The 25,373-nt window shown below is 41.9% G+C and overlaps 1 protein-coding gene across 1 annotated transcript in view; it reads right to left on the bottom strand.

Moving 5' to 3' along the window:
• The window catches only part of MAML2 (mastermind like transcriptional coactivator 2), a 211,938-nt gene that overhangs the window by 80,389 nt on the left and 106,176 nt on the right, over positions 1-25,373 (bottom strand). The window lies entirely within an intron of this gene.

Below are 25,373 nucleotides of genomic sequence, written 5' to 3'. Positions count from 1 at the left end.
AGACATCTATTTAGGTGTCAAAATATAGATCCCAATATAGTTAGGACATATTAGACTGGATAAAAAAAATGTTCTGTTTTGATAACTCAGTGTACAAACTTTCACCTCTACAGCACCAGTTAATGGTGATAGAAGTCATTATAGTGGAAGGGCTGCACTGTTAACTGCTGTATATGAAACTCTGGAGGTAGCAGACTGGCGGACAAATGACCACATTATTCTTGGTGCTAATTAGTTCCTTTCAGCCTTCATATGCTCCCCGTTCTTTCATAAGCCTTAGCTAAGAAAGTTTGGGTCAAATGTGCTCAGAGGGCATTCATCAACTTTCCACTCTCAGAAAGACTGACCAGAAAGTCAGGGTTATCTAAGCACTTCAGTGAAACTTCCCTTGTATATTACTTAGGCCAGACTTACTTCGGTAGATATATACTTATTCTCATTTATTGTGTGGGAATATGTATTTTATAGCCTATTAAAATATCTACAAAAATTCCAAGAGATCTCTGTTTGGAAAACCTCTTTGTTTGCACAAAGGCTTCTGTCTACAGTGGTCTGTTTTTAGGGGAACCTTTTGAAAGGCAGGCCATGAAGTCTTGGACATGGACCAAATCTGAGCAGTCTCCAGGGCACTTGTTGCTCTGACAGGCACAGATGAATGAAGTCTTCAGGTCATCAGTCAGGCACCTTTCACATGCACTTTAAAAAACAGAGGTGGCAAACTGTTTTGCCAGTTTCCAAAATGGAATTGAAATTCCAGAGACCCCATCATATATGCTGATATTCATCTGCATATGTCCTGCTCTGTCAAGCTGTACTGAAGCCTGATGGAGCAGTGAGCCAAATTTCCTGTTGCTGTAAACAGATGCAGCTACACTGACCTGTATCAGTTTTTTATTAACAACTAGCCCTGAAGCCTGAAATCTGGATTATGAATGAAGTGTTTACTGGAAGTGCATATTGCAGCAGGAACTCTTGTTGGACGTCTATTGCAACAGACTCCTCACTTCTTTTTTAAGTGCCTCTAGTGCTGCAGGCCTTCAATAAGGGAACACAATAGAGCTGGCAGGAAAGCTACAGCTCTTCACCATCTCAGAAGAGCAAAAAAACCCAGCAGTCCTTAAGGATACAGCACTGCTAGGTAGATGGGACAATGAATTAACAAGGCCTGACTCTTCCCTCCCTCTGTTTTCTAAGACAGTAAGTAACAAAATCTGGCAGGCTGAAAAGCCCCTGCTTGTAGGAGAGAGACAAAGAGGCAGGGCTGAAATTCATCGTGTCAGTTTAAAAAGGCAGAGTTTTGCATTTACACAATATGCCCATTCTTGTTCTCCTTGACTCATGGAAAAATATTGAACATCAGACAAGAATGTAGGAATGTGTCTGGTGTCTGATCTCCACAAGAATCTCAACGCTGTTTGCATTCACGTAAGAAATAGAGAGCGGCTGTCCTGGCTCCCTTGGTGTGTTAAGAAAATAACAGTAATGATAGCAATATCATTATAATAACAGCAGTAATATGATTTTTCAAACTGGCTGTGTAACTAGTACAAATAAAGCATGAACCCAGGCGTTCCTAGCCCTTAATCCCAAACACAGCTCAGCAGACCTTTCTAGACCTGTCATGAGCATTGCAAAGACTTCTCTCCACCAACTGCATCTGAAGCCACTGTTTGTTTTCCTGGATAGCAGAGGTTAAAGCTTTTTATTGCTTTTTTGACTTTAGATGCCATAATAGTTGCAGTGCCTATATTACCATCTATGGCAGACAGTCTGCATGTCTGCCAACTGTCAGGCAGCCCATTCATCTCCAGTTGCCTTTTGCCTACTTTCTGCAGCAGAAGAATTTTCCTTTCCTTGAGTTCATGTGCTGGAGTCCAGTTTCTGAGAATGCTTCTGCTCCTCATTTTTAAATGCAGCCTGGCTTCCAGCCTGGGGGGCATGGGAGCATGCAGCCCTGAAGAACCTGTGCCTCCCACATGCTGTGCAACTCAGCAGCCCGTCAGCTATGGCCCCCTGGTCTGGGCAACATCATGTAACTGGCCTTATATGACTGGGACTTGATGGCTAAACTCAATATTGACTGGAGTAAGAGGAAAGCAGTGGGATCCCCATGGCCTGCACCAATAGGCTACTCTAGGATCCCCCAAAACCATCCATCTGCTTGTCTCATAGCAAAGCTGAAGAACCTGGCTACTTGTCCTCTGCCTAAAACTCCCTCTTGTTTATCCAGATCTTCTCATTCATCCAACATATGGGGGGTCTATATTGTGAAGATATTGCTACATGTCATGTTTGGCCAGCCTTGCCTCAAGTGACCAGTGATAGGACAAGGGGTAATGGGTGTGAATTGGAGCATAGGAGGTTCAAGTTGAATATTCAAAAAAATTTTTTTACTGTAAGGGTGACAGAGCCCTAGAACAGGCTGCCCAGGGAGGTTGTGGAGTCTCCTTCACTGGAGACATTCAAAACCCGCCTGGACACGTTCCTATGCGAAGTGCTCTAGGTGGCCCTGCTCTGGCAGGGGGGGTTGGACTAGATGATCTTTCGAGGTCCCTTCCAACCCCAAGGATTCTATGATTCTATGAAGTGTTTTGGGAAATCCCCTCAGGTACCTGTCAGCATCTTTAGGCACAGCATGCCTCTAAAGCATCTGATATGGTGTTACTTTACCTTTTTTCCAAAGCCTGCTTAGAACGTAGGAGTGTGCAGAAAGGTAGGTCCACAGGTGATAAAGGCCAGACCTTGTGATCACAGCACGAATGCTGTATCATCCTTCACCTAAACAAATCATGCTCCCGTTTAAGGGAGGCCTTAAAATCAGAAGAGACAATGCCAGTTCCCCCTTTTTGCTCCCTGATGCATTAGTGAACACAAAACCTGCACAGCTCCTGACCCACAGCATGAGCTAGAGACTCATGGGAGATGGAGGGAGGATGAACAGCTCTTCCAGACCTTGTGTCAGGGGTTAAACAGATCTTTTGGTTGAATGGGGCTTCTCAAATTGTTGTGTTTGTTTTAATTTGTCCTAGGTATGACCCAGCTTGTGGCCTCCTTACTCAGGCTGTGAGAAGCCTCTAGGAGTCTCACTTGAAATCCTAACCCAGAAGGATCAGTCTCATAGTTCACAGTTACCAAGCCCTGAGTCATGGGTTGCTCTTCCTGCCATTACTGCTTTATGAAATTGCCCACAGAACAGAAAGAACACCTTGAAATAACCTCCCTCACACACCCCAGCCAGGAAGCCCACAGCCAAAGGCATCTGCCCTCCTCCTTGCTCCCCAAGGAGTCCAGGTCTACAGCTCTGGAATTCAACAGAAAGGCTGTTGTAGACATCAGTGTGTGTTGGATCAGGCCCCAGCTACCCAAGAGAAGAGATGGGCTCTGCAGTCCATCCAGATGGTTAACAGCTTTAACACACAACCACTGGCTTATTAAATCGACAGTAAATTAAATACACACTTAAGACACTCAACTGAAAGTGCTATTGACTGTGGTAACTAAATTGAAATACCCAATTAACCACACCAGAACAGGAAATGAATATATTATAGGGCACCACTCTGAGCCAATCAGGTGTTGTCCATAACTTCATTTGCGCTGAAATAATCTTTCAATAGAGTTTATGATTATTTAGAGATGTATTTATATAGCACATGCATATATATATATGTATGCAAGTATGTGTGTGTGTGTGTATGTGTGTGTGTATATGTGTGTATATATGTATAAACACACATACCTATATTGTACTATTATATTTAAGTCATCTGTCTGGGCTCTTAGGATGGCAGAGCCATAGTTTTAATTCCAGGTCAGCCACTATCTTCCAAGATAAACTCACACATTACTAAAACAGCAAAATCAGAAGGATTACAAATGTCCTGCAGTGGAATTTTTTTTTAATTATTAAGAACATGTATATGAAGGTTTCAAAGCTATTTCAGACTGAGGTCAAAGTGAATGCTTATCCAAAAATAAAGAAAAAGAGAAAACAGAAAAAAAAGAACTTTTTTCTCTCTGTTTAGTCTGTGTTGTCTGTGACTGTTCTGCTATCCACAGTTACCCTGAAGCAAAAGTTTCCCTTTAATTAAGGCATTTAAGCATCAGGATGCTAAGTCTCTGAACCTCTCTCCCTCTTTTTTTAATGAAGAGTGGAAACTATCTCACCTACAAAGGTAGACTTTGCCCAAATGTTGATAGATTGCAGTGATAAACATCCGCTTCTTCATTGCAGGTGTCTCCTGGTGGAAGGTGCTCAGCCATCCCCAGTGCCACAGCTCCCTCAGAACCCCAGTGGTTTCAGGGCTGCCTCAGCACCACCACTGCACCCTGCTTGTCTGGAGATGTGGATGGGCCCTGGCTCTGGTTTGTCCTTTGTTTGGAGGGAAATACGTTCCCCACAAACCAGGGAACTTCAGCTTTGTAATAGCAGCACTCAGAATGACAAAAGGCCAAATGGCATTACCGTCACTCAACCCCACTGAGTTACTTGGGTAGTGCAAGAGTAGAGGCTTCATGTCCCAGCCTCAAATACAATAAGCAGACAATGTGAGTCTGAAAGCCTTAATCTTCATATCAGGATCCAGCAGATTCTGATAAAACAGAGATGGGACAGGGTGGAAGATGTCTTCCAGATTTGTGTTTTTTTGAGTAAAGAACACATATCCTTTAATTTCCTCAGCAATCCCACTTGCCTTGGCATTGCCCCTGACGTCCTTCCTGGCATGCCCTGGGATGGTGTCTGGGTCCTTGTAACAAGATGCTCTGCCTCAGTGGGCTCAGTTTCCTTTTATGATACAATTGCTCTTTGTCTCTCAGATTCACACTCCTTGTCTCAGCTTCACCGTCCTTAGCCTGGAACTGGAGAGCTTCCACAGAGCGGGAAAGCCATAGAGAAGACTCTGAACTGATAACAATCTTGGAAGTACTAACAGAAGGTCAAGTTGGTATCTGTGGTGCCAGCTGCTCTCCTGTGCTGAAAAATACAGAGCCCAGTTTGGCTTCAGCTAGGAAGACAAACACAAACAGGCAGATAAATGTAAGAATATGTGAAATGAGAGAAAAAGCTTCCTTGGTTTTTCATTTGTTTCCTTTTTGTTCTCCAACACAAGACTCTGGAGGTATGGCTCAGCAGTTAAATGAAAGCAGTCAATCATTTTGTTCTATAAAAGTCTAGTCATTGGTAAGAATACTGTACACTTGCCCTAAAAGTGCCTGCCTCCAGCAGGGACACCTGCTCAAGGAGAAAAAGGGATCCCCAGCAGTAGCCACTGAAGGGTAAGAACCATCAAGTCCCTATGTATGAATTCTTAACTTTAAGTCTTTAGGATCCTTACAAAAATTGTAGTCATTGTATTATCGTACTGCCTATAGATATAATTCTAATCATTGCTCTATATCTACTATAAGGCCTATCAATAAGTAATAAGATCCTTTGTTATTTACAATAAATCCTGTTTTATACATCTCATCTGCATCTTGTCCCATACAGGGCAGTCCTGGCAATCCTAATAGATTCAATATCCTGACACCAGATGGACACAGCTGGGGCAGATGAATCTCCTTGATGAAGATGGATCCTGTGGCACCACATTCAGAGGATTCAAACTGTTGTCCTTTACCCAAGCTGAGGAGTTAGGGAAGGCAGAGGTGACCCTACCACAGTTTGGCAGTATTTTAAAGGGGCTATTTCTATAGGTCTTCTCTTTGCTTTGGTCACACCTCCATTTTGGCCACTTCCATATGCTTTCTGGACCAAACTGATATCTTACTGTTCCTCTCCTCATAAGTGGAATTGCAGCCCCTGTGGCTCTCTGCCACTGTTTATGCTGGCAGAGATCAGTGGATATTGGCAGGCAAACTTGGATGGAATCACAGAGAGAGAGGGCAGGGAGAGAAGAAAGGGCACACTGTGGCCCTCAGTGCATAGCTTGCCTTGCAGAGAGCATTGGGTGGGAGCTCTCCTCACTGCTCAGGAGACTGTGCTGAAGGAAGGTTTTGAAATGCTTATATGTGAAGATACCTAAGATCTTGGCGGTTATCTGTATGACTTGTTCTCTCTTGGCGGAAGATGCTCAGCTGGCCCCAGAACCTTGCTTTCTATTCATCTGACAACACTTCTGGATATATTGTGATGGCCATCCCATCTCATGTAGGTCATGTACAAAAGATGCTGCAAGAGATGCTTCAGACTTCAAAATATATGGCCAAGCTTGAGCAGCAGGGCAAAGCTGCATGGTTTTGGTTATCCTTCCTTCACCCTACTGCAGAGAGAAGCAGGACAAATGGGGCCAACTTTGACCAAGATGGCCCACCCTTATGCCTGTGAGATGCCCAAATAAACTAATTCCCACTGAAGTCAACAGAAAACTCATATTGGGCCCCAAGGCACATCATCAGAGCCTAAAAGAAGAACCTGGCCCAGACTGCCTGGCTACAGTTCAAAACATCTCTTAGTTATAAAGAACAAATTGTAAGTCCTCATGTAATGTCCTTGGCAGAATCAGAACTTGTAAAAGAAAAGCCTGTAAACATCATTCCCACTCAGGAATTGTGCCGTGTTATTTTCTGACCCCAATGCACTTTTACATATCACAGAGCAACACAGGTTGAATCTCACACTGCCAGTCCCGAATGACAAATTTTAAAAGTTTTATCTCCTTTTCTTTCCCTCCCTGCCTAATACAATGAAACTTCTCGTTTTGCTCATGTAGATCTAAAATGATGACTTACAGCTTAGAAATTACTTCAAGTACGACAGGGAGATCACAAGCAAGAGAAGTACTTTGAGCTCTATTTCTTCATTTACCTGCTGGGAAAGGATCAGTGAGGAGTGGGGTCCCCCAGCCCCAGACCCCTCCGCTGAGCTCAGCCCTGAGGTGTGTGTGAGGGGTTTGTTTACATGCCAGAGGAACGAAATAATCTCATGGAAATTCTGCATATGGCTTTGCTGAATTTTACTTTTGCGTTTTCCAGCTTAGTTGAAAGGAAGCACAGCTTCTCCCAACCTGAATCCTCCTCTGCTGGCAGATTATTTATTAAACAGCGATGGTAGGTTGAAGCTGTTTTCACTTAAGAACAGTTCGTTCAAAGCCTAACAGAGAAGCAGAGTTTCCATAGTTACCTGAGCAAGCCCTCAGCACAGCACAGTTCCTTTCTACAGCACAGGAGTTTGGGTCAACTTGCAGCTTGTCAGACAAAGCTTAATGATTTGCTATTTCATGCAACTGAACTGCATTTATCAAGGCAGTCTGCAACCAGCAGATAGGATTGCCCCCCACCCATGGGTTTTTTTACTGGTCCAAGAAGCCCACAGGGTTCACACCAGCTGGAAATTCTGCAGGGAATCTGTACAGCTGGGAAGGAGTTTGAAGTAAAAATACATTCAGATCTTGGCACTGGGTTTGGCTGTCCAATCAAGCCCATCATTAACAACTTCTGTACAGCACTGCTCTTCCTCTAAGAGTTGTAAAAATTAACAAAGCCTTTGTTCAACCTAAACTTCCTCTCCTTGTCTGCTGTTCCTGCAGACTTTCCATTCTAGTGGTCCTATTGTTTCACTTGGAAATGTCAGAGAGCTTCACAGCATGCCCATTTTGTAAGGAATATGTTCCATTTTAGGAGGCCAAAATCATACACTGTGTTGTTCCACAATTAATTTACTTGAAACTTGTTTGGGGTCACTATGGCTTATTTGAAATGGCCTTATTTATTTATTATTTTGGGGGGGTTTAAGGTTACCTAGTTTGGTAGCTGCTGCAGGCACTAGCTTTGCACCTGAACAAATAAGAGTGTTGAGAACAAGATGAGCTCCTTTGTGCCTGCTGATTTGGACACTGGGCATCTCAGTGAATAGACATTTTGCTTTTGAGCATTCCTTACTGGAAGCAGCAAAGAAAGAGTAAATACTCTAATTGTATCATCTGTTAAGTGGGTCATTCCTATAAAGGGGACTGAAAAATCTGCCTTCCTACTCAGTTTCCTTCAGTTCTCCTTGTTGCAGTGATGGAGAGAGCAAAAGGGAGAATGATGTGTGTAGAGACTTAACTCTCCTGAGAATCTGGTGAAGTTGGGCCATCCAGTAAATGGCAGTGCTACATTACCTCTGTGATGTTACTCTCTTCTTCTTCCACTACTTGCTTTTTATCCCTGTTTTAGGCATAAATACATTCATGCCAAACAGCAAAACTGCAATTTAATTAGGAAGCAGATGACCTGAGCACAGCAAAAAGTGGCAATGACTTCTGTCATTAATACCTTAAGTACTGTGAGACCACAATGGTGGCTCTTGCTAAGGAGTGATGTGGGATGAATAACGTTGCTGACCAAGGACCAGAGACTCAGAGGGATTTAGGTCCCTAAATCCCATTCAAAATTAATGGGGATTAAGTGTCAGAGTTGAACAGCTGTCTAAACTCCTCTGGAAGATCTGAGGCTGAGTTGTAAGGTGCCCACTCAATCAGTTCTGCTTGCTTCCACTTCCTTTTCTGACCAATTTTGTTGACTTGAATTTCAGAATGCAGGGGGTTCATGTAGGCATGATGCGATTCAAGTAAAAGATAGCAAAGAGTTACAGGGAATGGAGAGTAAAAAAAAACATTATGAAGCAGGATGAGAAGGCAACAAGACAGAGGTAGAAAATCAGATAGAGAGAAAAGAGAAGGTGTTGGGTAGTTTGGGCAAGGAAGCAAAGGAACAGTATATAGGACATGGAAAAAGAAGGAACGTACCCAACTGAGAGAACAAGGAAGAGGAGAGTAACTGTATGATTAAGTTGGAGGAATACTGAAGAGCAGAAGATATTGAAGGAATTGATCTGCAGTGAGATCCTGGAGAACTAAAGAATAAAGGAAGGATGAATGAAGCAAAGGAATAAAGGATGGCAGGCCCCAGAGAGTTTGTTTCTCTGTACTGTGAGGGCAGATCTTCACTGCCCTAAATTTTTAAGGGGAAGCTCATAAATGAAGTAGTTTGTCATCAATGAAACTTTGCCGGATGCACCCAAGTTATGATCTACTTTTTATGATGATTATCTTAAAAGAGCATGTTCCTGGATGACTGCTTAGCACAGAGGACATTTGAATTCCAAAGACAGTAAGCATGGAAGAGCACTATGCCATTCAAGTTTTGATTGCTTAGGGTCTTTGCATTTCCCTCCTTGTCCTGCCAATCCTGAGCCAATTCCAGTGAGATCTGACAGACTGGCAGGAGTTTTTAGAGAAACAAAGCTCTTACACATGGCATGAAAACTAGCATCTGGGAAGAGGAGAACATCTAGCCTGGGGCACAGACAAGGGAGATGCTGGTTGAACCCAGCAGTATTTGTTCAGCAGAGGTTGGCACAGTTACAAATTGACCCTGTTGGCATCTGACATCTTTTGCCTAGTGAGGATGTTATAGGACATAGGAGAAGGAGTCAGGTGCATTGTGGTTGGTATGAAAAGGGAATTCAAAGGGACAATGACTCAAATATGTAAGAAACCCAGCTTCTTTTCCTGTTTCTTTACTGTCTCAATTTTCAGAGGTAAATTGCCCTGGATGATTTAGGCCATAAAAGCTTTTGAGTCATCTTCAGTATTTAGATGTGAAAGATGAGACAGATAGTTCAAATCACTCATCTGAAGACATGTTAAATAATTAACAGTACATGGTCTGCAATGCTATTTACTGTCCCATGGGGCTGCTAGTCCTCTGACCTTGTAACAGCCTTATTTCATAAACAACACTCTGCAGGACTGCACACTGACAAAACTTCTTAACATAAGGAACAGTAATTCAGGATTTGCCTAATCAAAATCAACACGTGTGGTGGAGCAGGTAGTTTGTGATGGTTCATTTAGGGCTCAAGTAAACAGAAGGAATTAAACAATAGGCAAAACTACAGAGGAAAGAAAGCAAATGCTGATGCCAAAGCTTGAATACATTCATATGAGGTAGTAAACTAAGGTCACTGCCTTTGTTAGGAGAATCTTGGCAAATTGCATCTGCTGTAGAGGTCAGGCAATTATGTTCACAAGGAAACACAAACTTGCATGTAATTTCATGTTTCCAGCCTCTGTAGCACAGTCCTACTTCAGTTTAAAAACACAACATCCCTGATGAGTAACAGATAGTGCTGAACATGCTGCTTTCTTACCAGCTCAGTTCTAACAGTGATAGAAACATTTATGGCAAAGTTGTGTTTTCACCAAGAAGAGTGACTGCTTTGAAATGGAAGTGTTTGGAATAATTACAAATCAAATTGAGTGCTTTATTTTGCCTGTTTCCCAGTTGTTAATTTTATGCTAGTTTTTATTTAACTTTGTCTCAGGTTTACTGTTCCTTTCTTGCATTCATCATTTCATTTCAGGTTTTCCAGTGCTCTCAGGACAGGTCAACTTCTCTACTCTCTGACTGACCAAATGTCCTTTATCACAATATTTGTCAAAATGTAGAAGAGATAAACTAGCAGGTAATCACTAGAAGCTATTAGCAGCAAACAAAAAGCCGGGTCATTCAGAATCTTGAAAAACTAAACTCTTTTACAGGAAAGAAAAAAAAATAATCTGTATTTTTCTCTACTTTTATCTTGATTCAGCTTAAGTTCTAACTACAGTGTGCAGCTTTTGGCTGCAAGTGATCTTGGCTTCAGAAAACTAGAAGGTGGCAAATATGGCACCAATTTTTTAAAATGTTCTTGGGAAAATGCTTATACCAGGCAAAATGTATATGTAAAAAATAGCTTTAGGTGACACCTGGACAAATAGGATATACTGGAGAAGTCCAGCTCAGCTTTTGCAAAGGAAAATAGCATTTCACAGCTCTAGTGAGGTTTTTTGAAGGAGATAACAAGCATGTGAAAAAGAGGAGTTCAGTTGACGTAGCTCAACTGGAAAGCTTGTGCCCACAGGCACTAAGCAGTATCACTTGTTAGAGATGCTTAAAGAAACTAAGCTGCTGTGGAGTACGAGGGAAAAGAGGAAAGCTCTTCACATGGCTATATGGTTGGTTGAAAGGCAGAACAGAAGGATAAGAACACATTCTCAGTTCTCACAGTGAAGGTAGGTTACCATCATCTAGGTGATAAAAGAGCAGATGAAATCCAATGTAGACAAATACACAATTCACATGGGAAACAGTCCTTATTCTGTGTACAGGGATGGGCCCTAAACTCAGTCTTACACCTTAGGAATAAGATCCCAAGGTCAGAACAGGCAGTTCTGTAAACACCATCTCAGTGCTCAGAAGTGCAAGTGCTCAGGCAGCAAGGCAAATGCCAGCAAAAGAATAGAGAGCAAAGCTAAGACACATCATGCTGACACTGTTTAAATCTGTCTAAAAAAGAACATAGTAGAAAGAAAAACACACCGAGGAGGACAAAAATGACAGTCAAAGGGAGAAAAACTAGTTTCCATAGAGGAACCAGTTAAATAGACTATGATTTTTCAGCTCAGGAAAGAAAAATCTGATGCAAATGTATAAAGCAAGTTGGATGGAGTAGGTGAACCGAGATCGATGAATCTCCCAATGCAAAAGCTGGAGGACATAATGTAAAATGAGTATATGGCAGTGCAGAAGCCAACAAGGAGGTCCTTATGTGAGGCACAGCTATTTTTAGCATGATGTAACTTTAAATGAGTTAAAAATGTAACTGGATAAATTCCTTGAAGAAATATCCATTCAAGCTATTAAATACAAATACACCATTTATTGGTGCTTAACCAAAGAGATTTGGAGGCTGGGAGAGCATCTTCTGCTAATGAAGAGTGGTCACCAAGAGTGACCAAGTGCAGAACCAGACAAACCTTTGGCCTTAGCCCCTCCAGACTTCTTATTTTCTTAATTTATATTTGCACTGACATTTAAATAACAACATTTTTGTGAGTGCATGAAATGAAAAAAAACCAACTTTTTTTCTGTTAGCTCTGTTAATCTCAAAATGCTCTCAGTTTGGGGCTCAACATTTAGAAAATACATTGCGAAGGAATACAATAAATTTTTTAGGGAGGCTTCTGGCCTGCAAATGTCATTTGTTACATACAGGTTCATATAGCAGCTAGGCAAGTAGAGCTTTCATGTGGCAGAGATCATTTGGTGCTGGTAATATAACAAACACTTGGTAATAAAGGGGTATGTTTCTTCACACACAGGTGATTGTGTTCCATACTGTTTAAAATAAATCTTCTCCTCTCTCATCACTCAGCTCAAATATATCACTGCAGTGTTGAAATAAGTTGCTAGAAGCTGTATGTACAGGTCTGACTGAAGCATCTCCTTGCTCTGAGGCTCCAAGGCTGAGTCCACAGTACTGCAGTCTTCAGTTTTTAGAGAGCAACTCAGCCATGTCTGTCAGAGTAAGTGGGAATGTTATTTTCCTTGGGTGAAATCCACTGAAACTGATGGATATGTTGCTATAGGAAATCCCAGTGGGTTTGAGATTTTACCTCTAGAGCTTAAGTTTTGATTTAGTTGTATTCATCCAGTTCTGAACGGGGAGGAGGGAATGGCTGATTTAGAATGGGTTTGTCACCTTCAGTCACTAAATACTGACAGGTTAAAGCTTTTATTTTAACATGAAGCATGGATGAAAGCATATTGCTGTTTTGCACTAAAAATGAGCAAGCAGATCAGGTCGGGAGAGGACAGGAGGTGCCAGTCCTTGGATCTGATATGGTTTTCCTAGTCCCAGTCCCTCCACTTGCCCTGTGTTTTCATCCTTCAGGCTCCCTGGTTCTCCTGATAGAGCTAACAATGCCCCAGTTGTTTTGCTCCCTGCCACTGCTGAGGACTCTATTTTTAATCACAATTAATGTGGGGGCCAAAACAAAGTAAAACTTATCTCTCCCCTGCATTGTTTGTGAAGGGGCTGTTTAGTCTGAGGTCAGGGGCATGCCTCTTGCCAGGCACCTTCACAGCCTCCTCCTAAGTTAAGCCATGCTCAGGACTTGTGCAATTCCTGCCAGCAAAAGCTGCCTTGCAGGTTTATTGCATTCACTGTTGGGTTGTTTTATCATGTCAAGCTTACTAAAGATTCCCTGCAACTTCATGGTCTCTCTGTGGGTGTGTGGCCTGGTGTACATGGATGCTGGGCTGGCTGTCACTTCTGTGGCTTTAGTCACTTCTGTGACCATCTTTGACTTTTTGGAAGAGTCCTTCAAAAATAAAGATGCCATACATGGACCTCAATAGCTCCTCCCCTTACCATGGTCTATTATGGCCAGAATCAGGACACCTTGACTTAACGTACTTGAACAAGAGAGATGCAGATGGGTTACTGCAAACAGCAACCACCTCATGATGGTGTCCAAAAGTAATAGGTGATGCTCCTGAGAGACCATATCCTTGGCTACCAAAGACCCACAAATATACCCCAAAGCATCCGAGCTTACACAGGGAAGCAGGGACCTCAGCACTTTTACAGGGACTTCAACTTTCTGTAATTCAGTACACTGCTCCTTCCAGTTATGGTGCTTGAGCCTGAACAGGTTTGAATGGAATATAAGAACTGGTCTAACTATGGCAAATGCCCTTTAGAGTCCTTCAGAGTTCACCATGCAGACAGGCAGCATTGGTACTGCATCACCTGAGCTGCTGTATGCCCTATGGCAACCTCAGAAGAATAACAGTATTATTTTTGTTGGATCTTTTTCTTTTTTTTAGAATTAATTCCTAAACTGCATATTAATTTAATTTACAGGCACTGGTTATGTTCCAGTTTTACACACAAAGAAATAAGAAAACCATCTTAATTTCAAAAGACATTGCTTATCAAATGCATTTATCTTAGACAAGATATTTGTTGAGCATTAGTGTATAAAGGCAGTTTTCTGTGCCTATGCCAAGAGCCTCTTTTCCCTGAAGAACTGAATGCATTTTAAATATTTTGAACCCTCACTTTCTGCTTCACTTGCTAAATAATTTCACATTTCTTCCAAAAGCTGATCTTTCTTTCATCAGATAGCAATCCATATCATTGCAACCTTCTGGAACAGAGCAGTGCTACTGACAGAATGAATATTTAGGTACAGAAGTAATTTAATTTTTTGCTTATTTTACGGCAGGAAAATGCTAAATTTGCACATTTCTAACCAGCATATGTGTAGATGCACTTTCTGCTTCAGCTGTCCAAACCAGGTTACGTTCCATGAGCATGCCTAACTAGTCCTAAGGGTTATTTTTTCCTACTTGCTTCAACATCCCACCAGCCAAGAATTCAACTGAAGGTCAGGGTTAGCAAACTTCCATGCATTCAACTTCCTGTTCATCCAGGCAACCTTATGTCCATTACTAGCAGGTTCTAAAGGCATACAGGAATGCACAAGGGAAATTCTATTAAAGGATGCCTATATTATTAACTGCTTGCTGCTGCCCTACTAAGAAATGACATTACCAGGCTCAGTAATACTGAAACTGGTTAATAAAATGGTTAGGAACTAAGCTGCCTGCTTAGCTTGAGTATATATTTTATTTGAGCAAATGAAGTAAATAAGCATGTGTGCAAATGATCAGACATGCTGATTTGTGTGTGATTACTCAAGTCAAATGTTTAATTTGCATAACTGAATGCAAATTAGGTACAGAACTGCAGGCTAATGTGAAGCATGCCATTTGGCGCCTGACAGTTTTAAAAATCAGACTCAAAGCCTCCATGTTTAGTGTAACAAAATCAGAGAAGTGGAATACAGCACAGCAGATATCTATCATTTAATTATGCTTATAATTATTTGCCAATAAGGGAGGATGACATGTAAACAAGCAGCAGAACTACAAGTCTGCCTCATTTTCTGTGCCTCCAAGAGAAACTGCTATTCTGAGCTTCTAGCATATTCTTTCTTGCTGTATATTTTAAATAGTCTCTGACAAAGAAAAACCTACAGCTGTACAAGGATACACAAGAGCTCCCTTAGAATAGCTGTTTGGTTGTTTTTTTGGAAGTGGAAGTTTTCCACTGTACATGGTCCTCAAATTATTTTTAGCTTTGTTTGTTTACAGTCTGGAATGACATATTCAATGTGATCTGATGTTTCCTAGTATTCTTGATCCACACTTTTCCAAGGGAGGCAGTGGAAAGTCTACGATGTAGTAAACTGAGTGCAAGACCTCGAATGAGGAAAATATTTGTAGAGAACAATCTGACATGGACTGGGAACTGAACTGGATGATCTAATGGGCATTACATTGCTGGAGTCTAATGATTCAGAATGGCAAAATGGCAATTCTAATGCTATTTAACAATACAGCCAGTGAGGGTTTTTTGGTGTATTTGAAATTTTGACTGACTGTAACATGTAAGAAAGTACATAAACTTTGCTCAGGATGTCTTTTGTAATGTCTATAGGCTGGTTGTAAACACAGAAATTTCATAAGTCAGCCTCAAGAGCAGAAAATGAGCCAGGAGATCAAAAAAGTGTATACATCTTAATTTGTTGCCTCATTTTTGAAGAGCCCATCTGACACTGCTGCTGAACATAGGACTATTGCCTACCCAAAGCTTCGGCAACTTAGGAGGCAAAAGTTACAGAGTTAAAAAATGTAATGGCCCCAAACAACATGATTTTGCATGCCCAATTAATGATTTATGAGTTGGCAACATTGAGGAACTGACTCATGAGTGTTCTGCTTTCTCCATCAAGGAAAAAAGAAGCAGAGGGAAATGTCAGACCTGCCCTCTGGTTGCCTTCTCCATGGTGGGCAGAGCTTTCTGCAGCTCTGTGGTGTGGTGAGCAGGGGACCAGGACTGGAGTAGCCATGCAGAGGCCACCAGTCCCACAGCAAACACTTGGCCTTAAAGAGCTGCCAATTCACCATCTACATGGAAACAGAAGGAACAGAAGGTCTGTGCATGAGCCTTGTCCAGAAGATGGCTCTGGTTGTGCAGCCACTGGAGAAGCAAACACGAAGGAACTTCGGACAAAGGCATTCTCACTTCTCTTGTTGGACTATTTTAAGTCCGGTGTACAAATCTTTTGAGTTAAAACTCAAACTCCGAAGATAGAAATAAGCTCTGTTTAGTCAAACATACTAAAAGTATCTTTTACTACCACCCTGTATGATATAAAAAGTTAGAAGACAGGCAAATATTGATCCTATGTGATGGACTGAGAGAAGAAAGGTTTTGTAGTAAGTTGTGTGTCTGCATGTGTTCACCATGTGTATGCATTTTTTGGAAAGTACTGTGTGTTAGCCTGCAAAACACACAAGCCAGTTCCTGAAGAACCAAGAGATGAAGCTATGTCAGGGAGCAGCTGAAATGAGTGGAATTGCACTCCAGCATACTTCAACTAAGAATTTAACCCTCTGTCAATACGAGTTCACCAGTAGATTGATAAAGGCTGATATATATGTACATATATATGTAAACTGATTTGTCTGAACTCAGCTTCCAGTCAATAAATCCTATCTTAGTTCTATCCATGTGGTTGCAGGTCTTCTCCATGCATCTGTGGTACCTCACGCAGCAATCTCCAGACTAACAAAGTCAGTCCTCACCCTTCTTTTTCACAAATAAAACAGATTGAGGAAAAAGATACCAAAATTAAATTCAGGAGCAGTTCCTTCAGTTTTGTTGGATCCAATGCAGATATGCTTGGTTCTCCTCCAATAGAATATATCCATATGAATTCAGACTTGTTATGTGCCAGTTCAGTCATGGCATCTACGTGTGTGTGTGTGTGTGTGTGTGTGTGCACACATGTGTTCATAGTCCCTAGCAAATATAATTCAAATAATTGCAAGCTAAATTACACTTCAGTGGCAGCAGGTTATGCTAAGTGGCATTTCCATGTATCTGTCAAGAACTGAGGGTGTGCACGTGGATGTTTACCACTGGTAATCTGAAGAACACCATTACTGAAGCTCTGGTAACCTAAACCAGAGTCTGAGCTCTGTGTACAAAGAGGCTGCAGAAGAGGTGTTAGTTGATATAGGTCAGATTTCTCTGCCTTTCCGTGACGACTACTTTATTCCTTTTTCAGTGATACTACACAGGTCTTTAGCAGTTGCCAAATTTCAAGCACCAATTGTAACCTTACTTACAGAAAAAAAAAAAAAAACCTCAAAATACTTTTGGCAGGGAACTGCTAACTGAAAGAGCTCGATGATTTCAGTGTGCTTTGTTAGGATTTATAATCTTCAGGGAAAAACACAATCAGCATTTGCAATGCAATATAAGTATACAAAAGAGCAAGTAGAAATAGGAATACTCCCCCAGCCAAGAATTATTGTGGACTGTTGGTGTGCCAGCAGCTGCAGGGGCTTGTAGGCCAGGGGCTTGCAGAAGAGCATGCAGGATATCTTAGCTGCTAGGGTGGGAACTAACAAACAGCCTAGGAGGCTTATTAAATGAAGGGTACCCATCTTGGCATTTCCAGGTCTTAGTTTGTGGCTCTGCAGGGAGGCTATTCTGATTTAAATGATAGCTGCCTCTGAAATGGTCCTGCTCCTCTCCTCCCACTCTCCCTTCTGCACTGGCACTTTTCTGGCCTCAGATGAGCTGGGTTGGAGATCTGAGCCAGCTGATGGCTCTCTGCTCATTCCTGTAGGGTTAGTTTCCTGCTGATTTAGCTTTCAGAACAGGTTTGCTGGTGGGGTCAGAAAATTGTCAGTGCCAGCAGAAGGGGAGCAGCGGGGGGCAGAGGCAGGAGGAGGGAAAGATGCTGAGACCTCCTTGGCTGCAGTGGCTGAGCATTAAGTCTATTTAGTGGCATCAAAGTATGACACTGTTAGCATTTCTATCCCAGAGAGGAAGAACAATCAATTTGACTTTTAATTCTTAGGGCTTCAAATCTGACCTTTCTAGCAAATAGTTTGTTTGATGATGAGCTACTTCTCTTTGCTTACTGCAAGCAGTGCTGGGAGATGATGCTGAAACAGGAATCTTTCTTTTGCCCTAATTCTTACAATCTGTCCCTGGTCATATTTGTGTAAGCCCTCTGGGAACAGGGTATGGGAGACACCAACAGCCAGTGCCACATGTGGATGCATTTCGGTGCCTTGGCCACTGGCAGGTGAGCCAAGGGCTTTGCTGACCCTCTAAGCACAGCCCAGAATGCTGCAGAGAAGGATGAGGAGAGGAAGGAGAACACAGGGAAGGAGAGGGATGGGGCCAAAGGACTGTGATGGGAATCTGGCATCCTGACTGCCAGCAATACGCTCTGGCCAACATGTCCTACAGCTTCTGTGCAGACTGTGCATTTCCTTGAATGCAAAGAAGCTACACTGTGGAGCTGATATCTCTTGGCAACAGTGACCCCAGAAGGCTTTTGTATGGAGTCTGACCCCCTCAGTCCAAACACTGCTTCACACAGGCTCAAAGAGCACAGAAAGTGGGCCAAGATTAACCAAAACCAAACAGGCAGTAAACTGTCATTCACCCCTTCCTCAGGCTAACCTAATGTAAATGCTTTCTAATTGAATTTCCACATGCTGAATACAAAATAAATACCAAAATCCAGCTTCAGAAACATAAAAGCTGCAAGTGAAGCAGGGCATGAGGAGCTCAGGCTTATGCTGCTCTGCTGCCCGTGCTGTCCTGGTCTGACCCCAGCTGCATACTGTCACTTTGGGGGTGCCAAGACTGAGCCATTAGTGCTGCACAATGCCTGTGCAGTGGTTTCAACAGGGGCAAACTAAGGGAATGTAAATCACCCCTAACACAGCAGCTAATTAGGCCAGAGAGAGGCAAACAGCCTCAGCAATGAACCACAAGAGTAATCTACTCATTTTTTGATGCTCCAGGCTTGTGAGGTCTCCTCAGCTTCTGAAAGCCTCCTCAACTCAACAGATTTTACAGAGCAAATGGCACATCAGCACCCACGTAACCAACAAATTTAAAAATGGAGAATTGAAAGATCTCAAATCTCCAGTCTGAACTTTGATTCCCTCTCCAATCTCCTTCTGTCAGACTTTAGCACTATTTTTTGTCATCATCTGGTAGCTTGCTGATCTCTCACTTCTTCCCAACAGCTGCTGCAGCTTACAAAGTTAAGTTAGACTTTGTCTAACATTATGCCAGTGAAAATTTAATGGGATTTTGCTTTAAATAACCTAATGAAATCAAGGTACCAACTAATCCCTTTGGGCCTAGGTCAGTTCCTCTTCATTTTTGTTCTCTAAAATAGGTTGTAAAGTCTTTCCTGAAGAAGTGGTCCTGTGGAATTTCATGGAGATTAACCCACAGTGTTTGATAGAAACAGTGGGACAGGGAGTTGGAAACTTTCAGTCAAAAAGGTATTTCTATTGCAGAAATGCCAGTGTGTCAAAACCAGTATGTTTTGTGGAAAATATTTCCAAAGGAAAAAAACCACAACATTTCAGTGCTACATAAAACCAAAAAAACTTTTCTGAAGTAAAATTAAGCCAAATATTAAAATACCAAAATTCACCATGACATGGAAATTCTGAATTTCAGCTGGTTTAGCAGGAACTTTGCAAACAGCTTTACCTCTCTGAGTACTTCTCAGCGGGTCATCAACAGCATCCACTTTATGAGGCCAAACAGAACTCCCAAACCCAGAAGGGGACCTGAATGTAAAAATCTGTCTGTGTCCATGTGCAAAGCGAGGCACAGCATCTCACTCAGTAATTTCAACATCCCTCAATGAGATGCTGCAATATTATTAGTGATTGCTTTTGAGGACTCTGACATGGGCTCTGCCTCCAGTGCAGATCGTGGGTCAAGTACTGGGATATTTGGTGAGGTTAAAGGCAGCTGGAAATGGTTGGGCTGCAGTAGCAGAGACCTCTGGGCAGGCGCTTTTACTCTACTGAGCTAAATCAATCTGGGATCTCCCTGCCCCTTCTCTTGGATGGCTTTTGCTCTTTGAATTAGCTCATTTAGTGTTCATGTATCTCAACACTGCGCTGCACTCTGCAGTGTAGACAGAGCATTATTTCTAATCTAAATTTATCTAGCCTCAGTTTTCAGCCACTGGGCCCTGTTATGTCTCTGTCTATCCATTCTAAAAACCTTCTATTATTAGAAATAAGCTACAGAGTTGAACAGATCACATCCATCATCACTTTCGGATCCTCCCACTGTTTTCTTCACTTCTAAACCACACTGTCCTTTCTTTGCATTTGGGTCTCTGTTCCTCAGGCTCTGTTTTACAGTGTGGAGAGTGAGCACAAGGCAGGGAGCATAGCACTGGATGGGGATGGGGCTCTCACTGGAACAGGGTGATCAGAGGGCACAAAGTACCAGCAAATGCATCTGCTGTGTTGCAGGGTACAGCATCAGTGCAGGCATGCTTGCATTATGTCAACTTTTCTCATGGTTGGTGGTGCCTGAAAGATTAGTCTGCCTTTGTCCTAATTTCTCACCTGATAGGTATTTAGCTTGTGTCACACTCTGCTTTGCTCTGCCAGTTATAGCCAGGTAAAACTGCCTTCACTTCTCCCCCAAACTGTTTTCCAAACCTTTCAGTCAAGCACACTACATAAAACAGGCTCCGTCATTCTCCTGGCTGTCAAATCTCGACTGTTCCTGGAGAGAGCTCAGATACGGATCTTGTCATGTGAGATCAGGTTCATCCGCAGGGACAAGGAGAATTCTTTGTCTGCAAACAGCAGTTTGCAAAGTTCAGTGCAAGTTCCCTGCACAGTCCTGACGTTTGTGCTCTGCCCACACAACCAAACTGAACAATGGACTGTGGGAAACATTCCTCTGCTGCTCTCGCCGTGCTGCCAGAGCGGGATGCAAAGCTCAGATTTATAGAGTTAAGAATTACACAGGGTTACACAGCTATATAAAATGCAATTAAGATGCAAAGAATATTTTATAGCCTGACTGCATCAGTGTCATAGAATTTCATAGCTGAGTGTGTGTTTTTCCATTTCCTAGAGCACTCTTTAAAAGCTGAAGGAAATGTATTAAAAGCCAATGAGATTAAATTATACATAGTTGTTATTACTTTGCTTATAAAAGGACCTCACATGGACACCTTGACCTGAAACACTGGAATGATGAGGTTATTTTTGCCATAAGCTAAACATATGTCCTTTAGGTTATGTAAGACGTATTTGTGGTCCCTGCTGGTATTGTCAGAATGTACATCATTTATTAGACCCTCGAATGGACAGAAATACCCTGCTATTAAAGCTAAACAAAAGAGATTTAATGGGTTGGACTAATGAATTTCAGGAACTGATTATCCATGGCAGTATGATACTGGCTGACGTGTTAAAAACAGTGAAATAATGTAGGACCTTGCCTAAATAAGATTTATACACAGTGCCAGCTAGCTGGTAAAAAATAGCAATAACCTTTTAAAACATTAATTTAGGCTTTTATTAGAATACAAAGATCCTCCAGTTTTTGAAAGCAGGCATTGTCTTCCCTTTTAATTTCAACAGCACCATGGCTTGAATACAACACAGCAGGGTGTGTGTTTTCTAAAGTTGGGTTATTATCAGAGTGCTCAATGCAGTTTGCCAATAAGCCTTTATTTGGCAAAGCTTAAAACTGCTGACAAATGAGATTCTTCCTACAGCAGTAAAACAAGGCACAGTTAAATATGCCTAATTACAAAAACACACTGAGAACCACTGGGAAATATGTGCATTGCTGAAAAATCAAACCATCTCCACATCACAACCGAGGGGCTGGCAACCCAGTGCCATCTAACCATGTGGATTAAAAATACATAAATGCAAAAGATATGGGTGCAAGCTCCTGCCTGGCTTATGCCTGATAGAATCCCATTGAATCTGACAGCCCCTGTGCTGCACTCTCTCAGGCTGCAGTGACCCAGCCACGCTGCCTCTGCTCCTCCTGGCTTTAGGAGACCTCTAAGCACAGGGAAAGGAGTGCCCTGTAAGATCAGAAAGAAGTTTAAGCATGCAGAGGGAGAAATCTGAACACAAATTCCCCATCTCCAGCCATAAGTTCAAGGAAGTGATCATTTGCCTGCAAAAGTACTGCAGTGGCTCTTCTTGAGATCTGCTACTTTCTCTCCATAGGTGTGAACTGGTATAGGGATGGGAGTGTAACTACTGTGCTGAAACTAAGGGAAGAAATTAAATCTGCTTAATGTGAAGTAGTTTTTCACATCTGTCTCCAAGGTAAGACTGGGTGACTAAAGAACACATTTCTTTTCTCTAATTGTGTAGAATAATATACACTTTGAGTTTAGATGTAAACCTCTCTTCAAGACAACCATGCGCAGCCCTGATGAAATAATATTCTAAATCCAAGGAAATTTCTAGTGTTTTGTGGGAGATCAATTTGCCCAGTTGAGCTAAAGGTTGTTTCCAATGTACCTTTTTATTAACGTGCCTTTCATCCATCTGCATTTCAGTAGCTACTTGTGAGCAACATTCTCTAATGAGAAAATACAAGCAACAAAGAGACACAGTGCACATGACTGAGAACATAAAATGATGAACAATTATATTTTGATTGAGGAACAGAGTCCATTTAGTTGACATAGTATAAAACTGTAGAGCAGAAAACTCTCTTGACCTCAAATTCAGGACAAAACTCAAGATAAACACAAGGAAATCAGCACAGCTATTTGCAACATTGCAGTTTCACAGCTATACTATAATTTTTTGCATATTTTAAAGAGTTCATATTTCCTAGAAATATTTATAAAAACACATTAGGAATGCCAAAGAGGAGCAGTAAAAATGCCAGAGCTTCAAATAAAAGTACTATAATATAGGAGAGTGTCTTATTTGTTACTGTGTCCTGTTACTTCCTTCAGCTACTGAGTGTCTCTCAAAGAGGATTTACAGCAGCCACCAGAGTGTATCTCAGTCACTTTGACTGAGACTATACTGAAGGCAGAATTTAAGGGTTTATTTTTTGTTCTCACTACTTTAAAGATCAAATTATCTTAAATTCCAGCATAAATTTTCTAAACTCGAATTTTAGCTTGAAAATTAAATTTGGTTATTTCACAACTCTGTTGTCCTAGCTGAGTTCTGATACATTTGCACCTAAATAATAATAGTGATCTTGTCAGAAATGCCTAAAATGGCTAAGGAACCCCAAAGTTTCTTTTCAGAAGCATTTACATCGTAAGGGAGCACCAATTCATAACAGAGAATCGATTTGCTTAAGGTCTTGAGTACACCAAGTCACTTTTGAAATTAAGCTCCAGCCTCTAAGGTCATGTAAGTGCTTTTGAAAACATTACACGCCAGCTCAAATTCACCTTAATTGTATTGATAATAGAGTTCAGGCTGAAACAGGATTCCTGGGAATAATGTGTAACCAAAAAAAGATCCCAGTTTCATTGTGCGATCCCAGGTTAGGCTCACAGAGCTGGCAGGGCAAAGAGAGGAGCTTTTCATTGATCATATATGATCTGTAGATAATTGAGACACAACAACAGGGCTCTAAATGCTTATCTGTCTCAAAAGGGCAGTTGTTAAAAGGATAGGGGGGAACTTTAGGAGAACAATACACAATATATTAGTCTGAAAACTAATAGCTGCCTGTAGAGTACTCCGTATTATGCATGGGAAGCACACTGTTAGGGTCACTAAAAACTATCGTCATCCCTTAAACTAAACTCCTGCTTATGATATGCTTTCAGATGGAAGGGCCAATGTGTGAGAAAGGATTAAAAGCTAAGTGCTGTAGCCTGTCTGAGCACTAAATTAAAGTGCCCAGCTAATATAAATGCCTTGGGAGCAGAGTTATTATTTACAGGGGCACTTTAAGCCAGGGCACATCAGGGATGGATTTAAAAACTTTGACACATGTAAGGCATACATCACTTGGCAAGTTAGCATGTGTCAGCACACGTTTAGCCCAAAAGCTCATTTGTCTTAAACTGCCCTGAAATAGGTTAGAGCTAAGCTACATTAGTTGCACACTTGGTGGGGGCACAGACACAACCAGAGCTGAGCTCAGATGGAGTAACTTGTTGAGGAGACCTAGTGCTAAGGAAAAAAGAGAAAGAAAAGAAGTGTTCTGGGTATCAACAAAAAAATTTCCTGACTTGAGATCTACTGGCTTTTATTGTTGTGTCTCTGGGAAGAAGCAGAAGGCTCATTGCTTGGGTTGGTTAAAAGCAGACTGACAAAACAGAAGAGAGTGTACTACAAGGGATAATTCTGAACCAGAAAAAAAGATTAGCTAGATGTCTCAGTGATCTGGATAGTTTTCTTAATCTCTTACTTCCGTAACTTTCAAATAAGTATTGGGTGACAGACTTTAAAGAGAACAAAAGCCCCTCCACTTCCCTTTGCTGGGCCATTGTTTGAAGCTCTCCAACGTTAGAATAAGTTTTCCCACTTGCTGTCTGTCTGAAATCAGGAGCGTCAAATTACCCCGAGAAAAGATGTACTCATAGCATTTCCAGCTGGAACAAGGCACAGAAGTTGCCAAAAAATCTCATGAGAAAGTTTATCATCAAGAGATTTCCAGCCCCATCTTGTAAAGCTCTGCTCAGTGCTACAATATGGCCAAAACTGCCTCCAAGCCTTGCTTCTCCTGACTGCTGCCCATCACCCTGCCGTGATTTTAGGCCCAACTCCAGTGTCTGCAGCACATGAGGCTGCTGGGCAGTGTCAGGGGGGGTACTGGGAGAGTGAGCTCTTCTCCAGAAGGCAGTGGGGGTGTGGTGGGGGAGAGCAGGAGGGTCAGAAGACCCCTCTGCCCTGCTCTGCCTTCTCTGCCTGGTTGGGGCAAATCTCCTGACTTTCTGTGACTGAGGGAGCATCTGTTCAAGTGGTTTATGTCCAGTTCAGCTGAGATCTCATGAAGCAAACCTCTTTCTTTCCTCCCCCTTCCCATACATGATTTCACATCACGGAGTGGTCCCAGAGCACACAGACTCATTCGTGCAAGTTAAATGAACTCAGAAATGTGCTCCAGAGGAACACCCAATGTGTGCAAACACTGGCAGACTGCTTAGCCCATGCGACTGCATGGAATATAATCCAAAGCAAAACACTTTATAACACACATGGGTATAGATAGAGGGTCCATGGCACCCACAGAGCCCTCCTGTCCCACCACACTACTTGCTAATCCTTGCTTATAGCCTGAACACTTGCATTCTGCTCATGTGAGCACCTCAGTGATGCTACCTGTGATCTGTCTTACTTCATGGACTTCCCCACCAGACACAGTCCTAAAGATATGCTTCATGGCAAGTACACTGAGTTCTTCAAACAAAAAACATCCTGCAAAATGTCACAGAAAAAGTGCAATTAGTACTGAAGTGCCTCAGGAGCCTAGGGGTGCCTCAGCTCCATGACATTTCTTAAATATATATATATACACATGTCTATGTATTATTCCAAAAGGATACTATTATCTCCCAAATGTCCTCATGTTTCACTGAAGAACAAAGCTCTTTTTTTCACATGAAATGGAAAGGCTTTTGTACAGCATAGATTTCTTCTCATTCCCCTTTCATAGAGATAATATGAGGAAAAAA

Source organism: Calypte anna, chromosome 1, assembly GCF_003957555.1.
Source record: "Calypte anna isolate BGI_N300 chromosome 1, bCalAnn1_v1.p, whole genome shotgun sequence".
In the NCBI taxonomy this organism is placed as follows: Eukaryota; Metazoa; Chordata; class Aves; order Apodiformes; family Trochilidae; genus Calypte; species Calypte anna.
Note: the sequence above shows the minus strand (reverse complement) of the source record. Positions and strands in the feature narration are given on the sequence as shown.